At 35.6% G+C, this 17,804-nt stretch overlaps 1 protein-coding gene across 6 annotated transcripts in view; it reads right to left on the reverse strand.

Moving 5' to 3' along the window:
* Positions 1-17,804, reverse strand: part of Slc16a7 (solute carrier family 16 member 7) — a 143,905-nt gene that overhangs the window by 17,198 nt on the left and 108,903 nt on the right. The gene's annotated exons all lie outside the window — the stretch shown is intronic.

Genomic DNA, 17,804 nt, shown 5'->3' on the forward strand with positions numbered 1-17,804 from the left:
GCACTTTGTATATGTTCTCACAGTGGGTTGCTGGAGGAATTAAGCCCTTCTGTTGTGATCCCAGTGGAAGGACTCTGCTGAGATTGTACTGGTTTCTTCTGGATATTTTTCCCTTGACTGAGCATATCTTCTGTTTTTCTTTCATTATACTAAACCATAGACGTTACAAAGAGCTAATGACATAGGTTATCTGAGTCCTCTGAACTTCTTAAGCAAATTATTGAGAGGCCTCAGACCTTTCTCAGTCTCTCCTGTGGCCAAGTGCAGGCTTCTGCACACAGTCAGAACCACATGATCTTTGCAACAAACTTTTAAGAATGCACTGCCTATACATATATGAATAGATCTCTTTGATACACTGTTATCTGTTTTATAAACTTGAGTTCCCAGTGTTTGGTCTTCTTTCTTCTGTATATGGCAAGAGCACATGATAAATTTTATAAGAAAGTTTGGAGTTTAATGTAATGAACATTTCATAAAACGTATTTGATACATCTGAAACCAAGAATTGGAATTGACTATCATTTGGAGCTATAAAAAAGTTTTATGCATAGCATAAACACTAAGCGAAGAAAAGAGAAAGTGCTATAATTTATTTTTCATTTTCTGTATTTCAAATATCCTGTCAAATCAAATGATGAAAAACCTAACTGGCAGAAAACAGTTGTTTGCAATTACAGAAATGTACCTGTGTTTACTACCATAGAACTTTTCTATATTGAGATAGAATAGCTTTCTATATTGAGAGTTTTCTTTTTACCCAAGAAAGTGTTGTTGAAGTGGGAAAGAATTATTGTTTTATTTGGATAAAAGTTGACCACCTCTTCATTATTTATTTGCCTGAGGTGTACTTTGCACTGCATCTGGGATTGAAAATTCACCTAATTTCTCTTCCTGTATAATCTTAAATTTGGGGGGAAAAACATGAAGGCAGTAATTAGGAGGCAGTGATTTCATTCTCTATTACAGAGGATGAAGATATAATAGGTCAATCATCTTCAGTTGGCAGGTTTCTCATTAATAATTGCCCTGGCTGTGGGGACAGGGAAGGGAGGGGGGTGGCTCACACCTGCAATCCTAGCAGGAGACTGAGATATGAAGATTGCAATTCCAAACTAGCCTAGGCCGGAAAGTCCATGAGACTCTTATCCTCAGTTTGCCACCAGAAAACCATAAGTGGGGCTATGATTTTAAAGTGTTTTAGTGCAAGCCTTGAGCAAAAGAGCTTAGGGACAGCCTCCAGGCCCTGAGCTCAAGCCCCATGACCAACAACAACAAAAATAAAATTGTCCTGCTTTCCTTTATTAGAACTGAGCAAGTTCTACAAAATATATTTCTTCATGACAGCTGACTCAACAGTCAACTAGTCTTCCAAGTATAGAAAAACTGTCACACAAAGATTCTGAATACAGCTTCAATAATTAAAGAAATCAAGGAAAAGTATTAACATGCTAGATATACTTGGTGCAAACAGAGACAGAAGTACTGGAGAACATGGTAGTAAGCATCCACTCCTTTTCCTTCTAAAGCTTGAAATGTTTCTTAAAGAGAGTGATCTAATTTTGATCCACAGGAGAATATTTAAAATGCTTCTCATATCTCTAAGTTGTTTTTTTAAATTAATTTTTGTTGTTGGTGGTGGTAGCTTGAACTAGTGGCCTACGTGCTGTCCCTACACTCTTTTGCTCAAGGCAAACATTCTACTTTGAGCCACAGTGCCACTTACAGTTTTCTGGTGGCAACTTGGAGATGAGTCTCTCAAACAATCTTGCTGAGGTTGTCTTTGAACTTGAAACCTCAGATCTCAGCCTTCTGAGTTAACTAAGATTACACAGGTGAGCCAGCCACTGGTTCCCTACTCGCTAAGGTGCTTTATACTTAGCTAAATGTTGCAATTATTTAATCCCTGTGGAATTATTGAAATGAAAAAAAAATATATATATATATAATTCAGAATGAACCTTAAGACTATATTCTATTGAGTGAAGTAAACACAATTTACAGATTGAAAATTCATATTTTAAGTAACTAGTAAGTAATATGATCCCTTCTAAATGATGGTAAAATATATATTTATGTCATGGGAACTTTTCTCCCATTATTGTATATAAAATACTGCATGAAGTCCCAAGCAATGCTACATTACTGGGGTTTTTGCAATGCTATGTCCTTACCTTCTATCCATACTTCAAAATTAGTTTTAAATGACAGCATCAAAATATATTCGGTGAGTCCATCTGTCTATTACAATCTTCCAGAGCTGACAAGTACTATGTACTATGCTCATAACTCTTTGTTTCTAAACTGATCAGATTCTTCATAGAGACTCTTGCAAACAAAATTCGGTGGGTAAGCCCCATACCGTGTGCAGCACATACATGAAATGTTTCTCCAACCCTAAGGAGTCTTAAGTTTTATGGAGACATCTGAAACCAAATAAAAAGAATTGGATTCTCTTTCTAGAATGATTGTGTTGTGCAGTGAACACTTGGCTCAATGCTATATGTGGAGTTACTAAAAAATATACATACATTTGACCCTCTGTATCTGCAGATTCACCCTACTTTGCTTACTTGAAGAAAAATGTATTCGTTCTGATACATAGTCATTTTTCTTGTTCATCCCTAAAGAATTCAATATAACACTTATTTATAAATTTCAATAGCCTTGAGATATGTTAAATATTTAGGAGGATGTGCATAGTTTTATAGGCACCACCTTATATAAGGAACTTGAAGCTTGATGCTGGTAACTCACACCTATAATCCTAGCTCTTCGGGCAACTGCGATCTGAGGATCATAGTTCAAAGCCAGCCTAGGCAAGAAAGTCTGTGAGACTTTTATCTCCAGTAAAACAACCAAAAATGTCAGAAGTGGAGCTGTCTAGTGGTAGAACACTATCCTTGAAAACAAAGGCTTAGGGACAGCATCTAGGCCCAGAGTTGAAGCTGAAATTTGTAAAAGAAAAAAAAAAAGAGTAGAGGAACTTGAACAATCACAGATTTGATTATTCTCAAGGGAAGCACAATCAAACCTCAAGAATTTTAAGGGGAAACTATACTTACCTTTGAGAAATATTGCGAAAAAGCAAAATATTATTTGAAAGGCTTTCAAGTAGGTGTGTTACTACATACACAAAAATTACAGAAGTTTGTTTTATACAGCACACATATTCTTAGTATTTTTTCAGACAGGTAGGTACTTCTAAACTGCTTCAACATGGCTATGTGACTACCTAGTAAGTTTATAAGCCAGGCACTGGTGACTTACACTTGTAGTCCTAGCAACTTAGGAGGCTGAGGCATGGAGGATTTCATAGTTCAAAGCCAGCCTAGGCAGATTAGTCAATGAGCTTTTATCTCCAACTAACCAACAAAACGCCATACTAGAGGTGTGGTTTAAGTAGAAGTGCATCATCATTGAATGGAAAAGCTAAGTGAGAGCATCAGGACCTAAGTTCAAGTCCTACTACTGGCAAAAAAAGAATATCATAGATATATTCTCATTATTACAAATGAGGGAAACAAAACATTTCTTTGGGCCTGGCTTCATTTAATATAATTTTTTCAAGGTATTTCCATTTCCTTAAAAATGAGGTAATGTCATTTTTTCTGATGGAAGCATACATTGTATATATAGACCATAGCTTCTTGATCCACTAATCTACTAAGGGAATCTGGTTTGATTCCATAGATTAGGAATGGTAAATGATGCTGCAATGAACATGTGTGTGCTGGTAGCTTTAGTATGGCCTTGTTTGTGGTCCTTTGGATAAATGCCCAGGAGGGAATCTCAATAGCCAATTGCTAACTGCATAGGACCATATATAATGAAGCATATCAACATGAAATTCAAGAATTGGAAACAAAAGCTTCTTATTATGTCCTATATGTACTTCTTTCTTTCATTTTTTTTCTGTTTTACTTTTCTGTACCCTTTGTCTTATATATAAGTTTATCTGATCTGTGGACGGGAAAGAGAATCACAGAAACAGCAGGACAAAAGATGAACTAAAGCAACAATGATATTCATTTTACACTATGTTGGAAATGAACTATACAACTTGGTTAGGAGGAAAGTAGGGAGAAGTAAGGGAGAAAATAAGGGACAGGATAACAGTGCTTAAAAAGAAATGTACTCATTACCTTACTTATTCATCACCTTCACAATAAAGATTAGAAAAATAATGTAGAGGAATCAGAGGGTTACATGATGTGCAGATACAATTCTTTAATCTGAAAAACTTTTAGGAGATATATTTCAAATTTCATAAAAGTGATTCAAAATATGCTAAGTAATTAAAAATATACTACAACCAAAACTTCTCACCATTAATTCTATTATACTTTTTGAAGTTACTTTAAATCTAGTTGTCCCAATGCCTAAGAAGCTCATGCTTCTTAAAAAGTCTTAAATAGTCTGTACATTTATAAATTGAATAACATACCAAATCAGCTTTTTCTATCTTCCATGATCTTTTACTCTTTTAGTGTTAACACTATCCATGACAGATAAAACTACACTCTCTTGAACGTGTTCTAAAAAACATGACTATTCAACATGGCCTGAAACACAAAACTGTACTGGAGAAGCAGGTGAATGTCATTATTCTGAAACATATGTGGTCCATTCCCTTTCAGTATATGAATAATAGGTAACAAATTAGTTGCTTATCAAAAATTAGTTTCATGGGGGTAGGACAGCATAAGGATATTCTTTGGGTAGTGTTGTAGTGTATGGCTTCATTTCAAATGGATAAATGTAGTTTGCTGAAGTAGCAAAAGAAGAAAATAAAGGAAACAGGCCTATCACCTGGGTCATATCTTGGCCGCCACTTTCTACTCCAAGTGAGCCATCAATACCCATCACATTGACATTTGTTGTGGGGAGGGGTGCAGGTGATAACATGAACAAAAGTTCTCAAAAAAATCTAATGGCTTATTTCAAGAAAGAATTTGGCTCACTTGATAGAACAATCTGCTGAAAAATCACTTGGATAAGTGAGGTGTTTTTTTTTTCTTTTACAGTTTGACAATTCTATGCCTTTATAATGTGTTTCTGACTCTACTTATCCATTCAACATAATCTAAAGAGCACTGTTTAAAAACACCTTCTTGGTTGTTGGAGCTATCTATATCTTAAGGTTGTTTGCAGGCACACTATTCCAGTGGAAGCCAGAGTATAGGAAATGAGAGTGATTCATGCAGTCATCATGAGATATTTGAACTGTACTTTGATATTGTTAACCTTAAGATAGCTATGAAAAAGGCCCATTTGTGTTGCTCCTGGCATTAGAGGCAGAGGAATGAGGAGTACAACACATCAATAGGAATTCTCAAGATGTTTCAAATTAAGTAAGACATATCTAGCTTTGAGAAAATGTGAGAAATTCAAAATGAGTACTAGGAAATTTAATTATTTTCACTCTTAATTTCATTCATGTTCATTCAAACGTCACATAGAGTTTTCTCTCCTACCTTTACTTCTCAAGAATTCACTTGAGACCCACAAGACAAAGAAAAATGGGTGGGAGCTGGGGATATGGCCTAGTGGCAAGAGTGCTTGCCTCCTGTACATGAGGCCCTGGGTTCAATTCCCCAGCACCACATATACAGAAAACGGCCAGAAGTGGCGCTGTGGCTCAAGTGGCAGAGTGCTAGCCTTGAGCGGGAAGAAGCCAGGGACAGTGCTCAGGCCCTGAGTCCAAGCCCCAGGACTGGCCAAAAAAAAAAAAAAAAAAAAGAAAAAAGAAAAAGAAAAATGGGTGGGTTTATAATGAATGCTAGATGTTTTCTTTTCTTTTCTTTTCTTTCTTTCTTTCTTTCTTTCTTTCTTTCTTTCTTTCTTTCTTTCTTTCTTTCTTTCTTTCTTTCTTTTCTTTTCTCTTTTTTCTTTTCTCTTTCTGGTATTGAGGCATGACTCAAGACCATGGGATCTTGCTTGACTTTGTCACTCAAGGTTGGTATTCTAACAATGGAACCTGGCTTTTGCTAGCTGGTTAATTGAAAGTAAGTCTCACAAATTTTCCTGTCCAGGCTGGCTTCAAATTGTAATCCTTGGATCTCTGTCTCCTGAGTAGCTAAGATTACAGGCATGAGCCACTAGTGCCCCAGCTAGGTGCTTTTTAATTATTAATAATGACAAAAAAAATTTAAAAAGCAACAAAACGAAGTAAAATGTTATGGTTGCTTCATGACTTTCTCTGTCTTATTCATATGACTTGGGCCTAAGTGCAAATTTTATTCATTGGATATATGGGGTTATTCTTGAACGTTCAAAAACCATATAAATAATTGTAATTTAGGTAGTAGAATTTCTTATTTACTATTTTCAATTATTCCATCCTAACATTTTTCTTGAGGGAAAGTTTGATGAGAACAAAGTAAACCGCACTGACTAAAAAAAATCAGTGTTTGTTAAAAATGATTGTCTTAGAATTTAAAAGAATCCTTTTCAGCGACTCTCTGTGCTCATCCTTGAAACATCTCATTAGTTGGAAAGAGCAGCATCTGTAAACAACCAGAGTGGTTCAGAGAACTGAAGTTGATTTCATTCATTGTCATGGAAATCTTTTCTAGGGTAGCATGTTTTTGTGATAAACTCATTGAATAAGATTTTGCAGCAAAGCATGGTGGTGCTCTGCTTGAGGCAGGGGTAGGATTCCAAGGCCTGTACCATGTTAAAATGAGACACTATCCAAAAGACAAACTAAAGCCTAAAGCTGGTATCTAGGCTCAAGTGAAAGAGCATTTGGGGCAGGAGGCTCTGAATCCAAACTTCAGTATGGCCAAAACAATCAAAAGATTTTACATGATTTCACTTGGGAATCAGTTACACTACCAGGTTAAAAAGAAAATTTCTTTTATAAAATTATATAATAAAATATGTACTCTGAATATGATTGATACTAAATATTGGCATTAATATAGCATGTTAAACTTTCATTTTTGTAAATTCCTATTAAGATAGGTATAATGGAAAATACTTGGACCAGTGTTATGTTTCTTCACTAAATTGATAGGAAATGATGATAATATATATCTTAATAAAGTGAGATGTTTCTATTTCTACCTGCTTAAGCAGCTCTCTCATATTGACTAAAAGATTGTGCCTTTTATGATGTCTTTATTTCATAAATAAGTTATAATCTTACCAGCATATTTCATCAGACTGCTTCCAATTAAGTATCAGAGAGTACTTAGATTTATTCTTGTTTCTAGCCTTTTTGCAAACACACACACACACACACACACACACACACACGTTAGATTAATTTCATTTAATTTTGGTTTAGCTTTTCCAAGATAAATTTGATCATTTACATCTCAGTGCTTTAACAATAATTCAATAAAATGTCTCACTTAAAGTTAAAATCATGGGGCTGGGGATATAGCCTAGTGGCAAGAGTGCCTGCCTCGGTATACCCGAGGCCCTAGGTTCGATTCCCCAGCACCACATATACAGAAAACGGCCAGAAGCGGCGCTGTGGCTCAAGTGGCAGAGTGCTAGCCTTGAGCGGGAAGAAGCCAGGGACAGTGCTCGGGCCCTGAGTCCAAGGCCCAGGATTGGCCAAAAAAAAAAAAAAAAAAAAAAAAAAAAAGTTAAAATCAATTCAGATACTTTTTGAATGAAATTAAATCTGACCTACTTGATTAGTTTGAGAGTGTGGACCAGTTTTATGTTTTTTTTTTTGTTTGTTTGTTTTTGCTTTTAGTATTTGAGCTCAGTAGGCATCATTTTAAAACACATGAATAAACTATGTCTACTTCCCAAAATGTTCAAACATTCAGACTGGAAGCATAAGAAAAGGCTTCTACTTGTAAAACATCCACAGACATATGTGTCCCTTGGCTAGGGGCTGGGGTTGCCTAACAGAACACCATAGACAGAACTGAAACACAACAGAAACTTGTTTCTTTGTGGTTCTGGAGGCTGAGAAACCCAAGATCAAGAAGCCAGGGAGATTAGTTTTAATCCAGATCCTTTTCTCTTATTTTTAGGTAAGTGACAGCATTGTGTGCTTACACACACACACACACACACACACACACACACACACAGTGAACGAGTTAGAGATATTTCTTCTAGTATGTCATATAGTCACCAATGCTGTGAGATATAGATTCTAGCCTTTTTGACTTCTTTTCACTTAATTATTTCAAGTGGATGCATTTCCAAATAGTGACATATGGGCATGTGGGGTACACCATAAATTTTGCAGGAACCCATTCAGTCCAGAAACACATAACGGTGTCCACTTTGGCCTACATTTCATGAATTTACCTAAGAAAAATGCCACCTCTACATGGTAAAAGAAATAGTCTGATTATCATGGGATAAATTCTGGTGCAAGTTTTTTGAAGACTCAAAAACTGAGCAATTTATTGGATAAATATAGTCATTTTATCAACAGCAGAACTACTAGTTTGATACATTTCACAGAACTAGGGGACCATTTAACGAAACTGTTACTAAGGGCCTGAAACCTTTCCATTCATACCATGTTGTCAAAAGTTCAATGTGTTTTAAAATTGAGGGTAAGTTGGAAGCATATAAAGATGACTTATTTGAAAACCCCACTGGTTTAATCTTTAACAGGAGAACCCACACACCACTCAATATTTAATTGATGATGAAGACGTCAATAGCTTATCTGCTTCTTGCTTCATATCCTTTTATGATGTATAAGTTTACCATAAAAACAAAGCATTGCCCTTCTACAGCCCCCTCGTAAGGCTGAGGAAAGACTAGGGATGTGGGTACGTGGACATAGGTTACACAAAACTGGAATGCTTTTCAATACTTTCTCAGATGTTTCAATAGTTTTTCCTATTCTTGGTTGTTTCTCCCAGAAAGTCACAATCTTTAGTGGCAACAGAATCTCAATTCATTCCTGGAGATGACAATATATTTTTGGCTGCATTGTAAATAAGAGTACCAAGTTTACAGAATTCAGTCTACATGCCTAAACCTGGAGGGTTTGATTCTTGGTATTGCAGAGTTACAATATCTGTATGCTTGCCAGCCTCTAAACCTCATAGTTTCATGACTAAAGTGCGCTACAAATTTGGAAACATTACAGAGTTCTCACAAGAATATGTGTGTGTGTGTGTGTGTGTGTGTGTGTGTGTGTGTGTGTGTGTGTGTATTTCTATGGCCACTGAGAACAGATGACATTGATTTCTTATCTGCTCATTAACTTCACTAGGAAAACAAGAATGATGGTCAAATTTCAGTCTCTTTCTAGTATCAGACACCAACATAATTTAAGAAGCAAAAGAAAAGGCTGAGTCTGTAAGAACTGACCTAAAATAATTCGGCCTTAAAAGGACAAGGTATTGTTAATATTTGCATAATTTAATCCTAAACCTACTACATACACAATTGCTCTCTGTTGAGGTCAGAGCATTAACATATTCTAAAATATTTCTTCCTAATTTACACCTTTATTATCCTACAAAATATTTCCTATTGTATCTTAATTCATAATTCATAAGAAAGGAAACTATTAATGCCTGTCAGTAAATCAGGAACTTTTCTTGGGTTTGTGTCATATTTTTTGTCCAATAATTTAAGGACAAATTTTAGAATAAAAATGAAAACTTTGCAGCCTAAAAGCAAATGATAAAATTTGAAAGAAGCAGGCAAATAATTTTCCACAAACTAAAAACCTTAAGAATACATCTTACTAAGTTTCTTTCTATGCCTTATTATTGTGAAGATATTTTTAAATGTTTATAAATATGAAGTGAATTTTACTCAGCTTATGAAAATAGGATAGTTTTAATGGCTTCCCAATGCTTCTAATAGTCTCTCTTATTTCTTTTTTCTTTGCCAGTGCTAGGGCTTGAACTCAGAGCCTGGGCTCTGTCCCTGAGCCTCTCTGTGCTCAAGGCTAGCGCTCTACCACTTGAGCTACAGCTCCACGTCAGGCATCTTTTTCTGTTTACGTTATACTGAGGAATCAAACCCATGGCTTCATGCCAGCTAGGCAAGCACTTTACCACCGTCATATTCCCAGCTCTCTAATAGTATCTTATGAAGAAAGATTTACACTGATATGTAAGCAAAGTGGCAGAGAGTCTAAGAGGAAGGTAGATTGGTTTTAGGTACCATATCATAAACAGCTTTATATTTTATCACAAATACTATTAGTTGTTTTTAGTTTTATGATTTTGAAGGAATTTCATTTTACATGAAGCTATCAAAATTAAGAGCATTGATGGCTAACATCTATGAAACAGTGGATTAGTAGATGTCTAATTTTAAAATGTATTTTCCTTAAGTAAAAGAAATCCATCCAGAAGGGTCTTGACAAGTAATTACTAATGAATGACCCCTAAATATCTTCCATGTCAAATTATATGATAGAGCTGACAGCCCTGTTATTTAAAAATGGCAGTAAACTTTGAAAGTGAAAAAATAATACACTCATTAAAATAAACAGTATCTTTAAGCTCTCTGACAAAGGTGTGTTTATTTTTCAGACATATAACTCCAAGATCATTTAGTTATAAATGATAAGCCTCTCTTAAAACACAAAAGCCCAGAGATGGGCAAATATCACTGCAATGAAAATGCATAATCATGGCAGTTGTGAGATGCATTCAGTTTGTAAAACCCAGGAATACCACTGTGTATGGACAGTGGTTTACACACTCTTTACAAATAAGTGCATGTTCATAGTCAACTGGGTGTTTGTATATTCTTCATCTTCCCTACTTCCTGTCTATAACAAATATTTTCTCTCATGTGTGAAAGTTAGATATGAATGTGAAATATATATGCAAGCATATGCAGGCTCATATGCATATATACACAAACATATTAACTCAAGTGTGGTATGCTCAGGGGAAGATTCCAACTGTACTAGTCCTTTGAACAACTGATAGTTTAGCAAAATGAATACTGAGAAGCTGGAACATGTGTTCAGGGGGAAAGGAGATGAATTCAAAGGGAGCAGGACAAACAAATGGAGAGAGAAAGGGTGGGAAAATGCACTCAGAATATTCAATATGCATATTCAAAACCTGAACCACGTAAATTGATGGGAAGGTTGGGTCTAGGAGATGGGGGAGAATGATGAAAGGGCTGACAGTGACCTAGAAGCACTGTATTCACAAACTGACATATTAAATTGAAATCCCTTCCTACAAGATAATAATAAAAAGCATGATTTTATTCCACTAATATTCTAAATTATCATGATGGAATTGATGCTTCATTTTTAACTCTGCTATATGTGTGGTTATGCCTTTGTTTTAGCTTCACTTAAAACAAAATTATAGAATTATAACTATAGTCGTAAGTATAAAGTTATAAAATTTCAACTTAATTTCAACAATACTAGTCCTCCTTGTAAAGTAAGCAGCACTGAAAATTTGCATTACCTCTTAAAGAAAATAAATTGGCTATTCTCCAATAAAAATAAATCTAACAATAAGTCATTTCTCTGTCCAGTTTTTTCCTAAGCAAATTTTTGTGGTTAGTAGTTTAGCAAGAGAATAACCCTCTTAAACTACAAGTGTACAATATAACATATCAGGTCCTATAATTGAATTATTTCTTATCATGTGAATAAAAATTAATTTATTGGTCATGACATGCTGATTTGAAATATGTATCTATGTGGAAGAGCTAAATCAAGTGAATCAAAGGCATTACATATCATTATTTTGTAGTGATCAGTTAAAAATCTATTAAGTAAAAATTTCAAGAATACATTGTTTTTAACTATGTTCACTACCTTATATGCATGTTTCTTGAAATTTTGTGTCCTTGCATCAGACTCCTCCCAAACCTTCTCCCCACTGGCATCAAGTAATCAACACACGATATCTTTGTACTCAATTTTCAATTCTACATATATATGAGATAATGCAGTGTATTTATTTTAATTTTATTTTTACTAGCTATATTAATTATATGGTATGGCAGGGTGTTTATTTTTAATTTAAGGTGTATAAAAGCCTCATACAGAATTCATAATTAAGGAGGAGTTCTAGCATTTTTTTTTTGGACATGGTCTCATCCTGTCTTGCCTCAAACTTTTGATCCTCCTATCTGCTGGATTACAGATGTGTGCTACTATGCTGAGCACACTAAGCAGTCGTCTTAATCCCTATAATTTTACATACTGATCAGAAAGCATCGCCATACATCATTGTATTTGTACAATGGTACTTTGTATGTACACATACATTGGCTTTCTCTGAATCAAACTGTGCAAACTAAATGCAAAAAGTAGATAGTCTTGCTCAGACAGAAGGTGAGGTCTCTATATATTACAAATCCAAGCATGCTGGTGCAACCCCTTTGAGGCATCCTAGAGCCTCAACCCTGAGACTTATTTGGTAATCTAGTGACATATGTTAGTCATAAGCATGTCTGTAATTCAGTTTTCATTGTTAATGATTTATGGACTACTTCACATGATCTTTGGAAGACCAAGTGAGTTAAGAGCTTTGCAAACATTGAAAAAAAATGTACACTCCATTTCCTCATCCAACATCCAGGTCACCTCTCCTCTGCTTAACTGATTTCTAATTATATAACTGGCTACTCATCACCTTCTCTGAGTATAGAAACTCACATTTTCTTGTTAGAATCTAGGAATGGATTGAGCGTATAGATGATGTTATTTGTTCTAAACAATGCAAACCAGGAGCTAGGAATATGGCCTAGTGATAGAGTGCTTGCCTAGTGTGCATGACGCCCTAGGTTCAATTCCTCAGCACCACATATACAGAAAAAGCCAGGAGTGGCATTGTGGCTCAAGTGGTAGAGTGCTAGCCTTGAACAGAAAGAAGCCAGGACAGTGCTCAGGCCCTGAGTTTGAACCCTAAGACTGGTAAAAACAAAACAAACAATGCAAACTAGTCATTTCACCCCTGTCACTCTTCTTCTCTTCCTGGATTTTGTTCTCCTCTGAACTATCTGGAGTAGATAAAGTTACAAGACCTAAGCCAGGTCCTGGTGGCTCATGCCTGTAATCCTAGCTACTCAGGAGGCTGAGATCATGAGTCACAGTTTACAGCCAGCTCAAGAAGGAAAGTCCATGAGACTCTTATCTCCAATTAACAACCAGAAAACCAGAAATCATGCTGTAGCTCAAAGTGGCAGAGCAATAGACTTGAGCTAAAAGAGCCCAGGGATAGTGCCCAGGCAGGCTCTGAGTTCAAACCCCACGACCAACAAAAACAGAAAAAACAAAATTTGTAGTGGTGAGTCAGGAATAACAATAATACAATCTAGCACTAAATCATTGAAACTAATTAGATTAAAATAGATAAACCTTTTATATTGTTTAATCCTTACAAAAACTTATGCATACTGCTTAATTGCTCTTTCCAAATACACTCTGAATATCTGAATTAACTGATCATCTCATTGTTCCATTTCAACAATGATTTAGTTATTGATTCATTCTCAGACACAGTATGATGACTTTATTTTTCGAGTCTAATAGTTGTAGTAATTTCTGCTCAAATAATAGTGATTTTTAGAGTCTTTCTTTTAGATTACTATGTGGTTATGTGTATGCATATACATGTATCCATATATCCTTGCCAATGAACCATCATTTATTTTAAACATGAAGAACACTCACCATTGTTTTCCTGACTTTGTAGGAAATCAGATTTGGAAGGAGCTCATCCACATAACTCCAAATTATTTGCCTGTCTACTTTGTAAATATTCTTTGAAGGTAAGATACAATAATTTTCATCCAGTTTCAGATTTATGGGAGTGGGAAAGTCTATGAGAAAGTTAGTATGGCTGGAGATAAACCGAGGAATACCTAAAGATGCTCTTGTTAGGATAACTAGAATCATTAACACATTGACAAGCAGTCTTAATACTCTGCCTGGTTTTAAGGGTGAAATCATTTCTTCTTCTCACACTCCAACTTTTCTGTACGCTTCACCATACCAGTCCCAAATCCAAACTTCAGACAGGAACTCTTCCTGATGATAGAATAGGACCCACCAAAATGTCTTAAAATAAGCTGTTAGAGATATCTTTTCATTCCAGCCCTGAAATCAAACTTGCTTCCATATACCTCATTTCACTGAGCAATGTCATTGTTCTTTCAATCGAACCAGAGGGCTAGAACCTCATCCTAGATTAGTTCTTGTCTTCACTAAAGTTGACATCAGATTAATTACCTTGTACTGTCACTTCTATTCCTAAGCAGATCTTGTAGGTAGTTCTTCTTTTTATTTATGCTATTGGTCTTTCCTTACTTGACATTCATCCCATCTTCTACTAAACACAAAGAGATCACTAGAGTGATCTTCAGCAAGCATAATATTGATTCTAGCTTTCCTTCTTAAAACCCTTAATTGACTCATCAGCTTCAGAGTAAAGATAAACTACTTTAAAATGAGACAAGTTCCATTCATCACATTTCCTGTCCTCATCCTTTGGCTTTTATATAAATTCATGATCTGTTGTCTTTGTGAAGGTTATTCATTTACTACATCGTCAAAACCTGAGTGACTACTATGCTTTAGACATAAATCTAGGCATTGAGGAAGTAGAATGAATAAGAGAGAAATACTCTATTCTTATACTTTCACTGTAATTTCTTCTGGTTGTAATGCTTCCTAACAGCTGTCTATAAAATGTCCAAGTTCTTGCACCTTTCTTTCTTGTCCCCTAGAAAGAAATATCCACATCCTTATTTGTGTACATGATTGGAACTGATTTGCGTCATCATTACTCTGATTTGGACCCTTCCGTCTACCTACCAGCATGTGAGTCAGTTTGTCATTCATTGGGTACTTGGTAACAATTCTACAGAAGTTTTTCTTTGATTCCTATGGAATCAATTCTTTGAATATGTTAATTTAATTCTGAACTTGAACTTCAGCTACTTTCATATCAATTCACAAGGCAATTATCTATCATCCCCATTGTCATTATCCTTCCTGAAGTAGATAAGGTGATGGAATCTGTACTCTACTCCCATGATTGCCTTGGGTCTCTATGTCCAGTTCTAGTTGATATTTTAGGTGGATGGTTAGACAAAAACTAATTGCAGCCAAGGAAAAGGGACAAATACTTGTTTGGGGCTTTTAGAATAGAGGGTTCCCTTCAAATATGAAAAGGAAAGAACACTGCTTAACTGAAGTTGATCGTGAAGCTATGTTATTAAAGGATCCAGACGAAAGATGATATCCATAATAGAGATGAAGTTTATAATGACATAATTGAACTGCAACTACTTTCAGGCTTACCCTGTTCTCAATTCATAAGAATTTCATTTCTATTTCTTATACCCAAAACCTTCTAGTACAAAATTTAGCAAACAAACCCTTCACTAAGTGGCTTACATTTATTACTTATAGTTAGTCCTAGAATGACTCTAATAAGTAGGAAGTTAAAATTTCATTGTGTATTGAAAATTAAGGCTTGGACAACCAATGATCAAATAAATTATAATGCTACGTTTTGAATCTAAGCCTTGATTAAAATTCCATCAGCTAGGGCTGGGAGTGTGACTCAGTAGTAGAGTGCAGGCCTAGCACACATGAAGCCCTCATTTTGATGCCTCAGTACCACATAAATAGAAAAAACTGGAAGTGGTGCTGTGGCTCAAGTTGTAGAGTGCTAGCCTTGAGCAAAAGAAGCTCGAGGACAGTGCCCCAGGTTCAAGTCCCAGGACTGGCAAAAAGGCCAAGAAAACAACAACAACAACAACAACAAAACCCATCAGACCTAAAAGCCTCTCACCTAACACATAATTGGAAATTTTCTGTACTTGTTCTACATTTAAGTTAATACCTGTGTATTGTACTTTCTAATATATTTAGTGTGGCTAGTAAAACTTTTTATTCTAAATTTAATTAGCAATAAGGAAATTTTTATAATATAAACCAAAAAAACCCACTTCATGTAGCTATTTATCATATACGTACTGAGCATTTTTTAGGCCATGAATAAGGATTCTGAGCCAAGAAGTCATGACTGTTGCCTTCAAGAGGTCTGTATTCAGAGAAACTTTCCTTCATAAAATTACAAGTGAAAAGCATTATTAAATAAGATTATGATATTTCTCCTTTTCTCTTAATATGATTGCATGCTGCAAGAAGATATTATTACAATATCTGAAGGAATACATACACATTTAAATGACAAGTGATCATTTTTTTCACTAAAACTTTTGCTAGTGTTTTAAGTACAAAACTATCAATGTAAGAAAACAGTTTTTCAATTCCTAAGCAAATAGTTTATGAAAACTTCCCTTTCCTTCTGATTCCTCAGTCATCACTCTAACTTCTTCATTATTTAGTTTGAGCACCTGAATTTTCTTCACTTAGTGAAGTCTTGTCATATACTAAGAGAAAAGCAAAAGTTTTCATACATATTATTCTGATATCCCAAGCATTATTTCTATGGCCTATGGTCACAAATGCTCAATTTTGAAAGAAGAGCTCCCTCTTACAGTAACTTCTGGTCACTGAACCACCTACTTATGTAATGATACACAGATACACTTGATTTCCTCTAGGTGGAGAGATACTTTGTATAATATTCAATAAATGATATGCTTGTGATGAAGTAAAGATAAAGTTGGACAATGTATGAAGGAATTTATCTAAAATCAGTGGTACATAGTGGTTCTATGGAGTGTAAAAAAATAATTCTGCACTTTGGCTATGGGTCAAGTGGTAGCACACCAGCCTAGAGCAACAGAAGCTTAGGCAGTTCCCAGGACTTGAGTTCAAGCCCTGGGACTGGCAAAAAAAAAAAAAATCTGAAAAACAGGCAATCTCCAAACATGCATGTTCCCTGTGATAAGGACACTGAAGAAGGACAACAGTCATTCCTCTGCCTTATGATTATCATAGACTAAAACAGTGCTAGAGAGGTTCATGCTGAGGAAAAAACAGTAATTTTTCTATAAGCTGTTCATATTGCGCTTCTTTCCTTTGGTGCTTATCTTTTAGACATGTTACTCACTATAGGGGCTTGCTACAGACCTCTCCCTAGATTCTCATCAAATATGCCTAGGAGGTTTTCCCATGCCTTTAATCCCCCCTTTTTGTTATGAAACACCTTTGATTTCCCAGATTTCACAGTGATTTCTTACTTTTGCTTAGGAGAGTATTTGGAGACCTTATGAAGGACTGAACAGTAATGAAATGAACATTATATAGGCTTTTCCCCCATTCTGTATCTGACAATTAATTGCAAACCAACTAATCAATAGCATAAAGTCACAACTTTTTAGCTACTGGTTGGCCTCGAGAGCCCCTGGGGTTTTCCTGAAGTTCCAGCCAATACTTTTTACTTCTTGAAGGAACTCCAAAGCTGAGTATAACGGATGGGTGGTAACCGAAAGTTACCAAGCTCATGCAGTTAGCATGCTGATCCTGGAGAGCTTGCCTTTCTCTTCCTTCTGATGGAATGCACAAAACCATTTGCTTTTCTCTCTGAGTATTTCTGTGCTACTTTTAGTTCAAGGCCACTATTCCTATGACCAACCCAGAAGCAGGAGTCAAAAAGGAATAGTTTCTGACAGCTGTCCTCTGCATCTCTGAAAGATTTGCTCCTCCACATATGCAAATGGAGTTGATAAAAGTTTTCAGAGTATTCCCAGATATAAAGGGCTACCTTCCATACCTAATGCAAGAAAATGTTTGGAGATGATACAAAAACAGAAATCTACTCTAAAAATTGATCGATACCTTCAAGTGATTATTTTGTCCTTCAGGATACATTTCTTGGGATTTGAGTTTTATGTTTATAGTCTTCCACCTATGACCAGCCATCAGTGTCTTTTTCCTTTGAGGTAAA

Source organism: Perognathus longimembris, chromosome 1 (assembly GCF_023159225.1).
Source record: "Perognathus longimembris pacificus isolate PPM17 chromosome 1, ASM2315922v1, whole genome shotgun sequence".
Classification (NCBI taxonomy): Eukaryota; Metazoa; Chordata; class Mammalia; order Rodentia; family Heteromyidae; genus Perognathus; species Perognathus longimembris.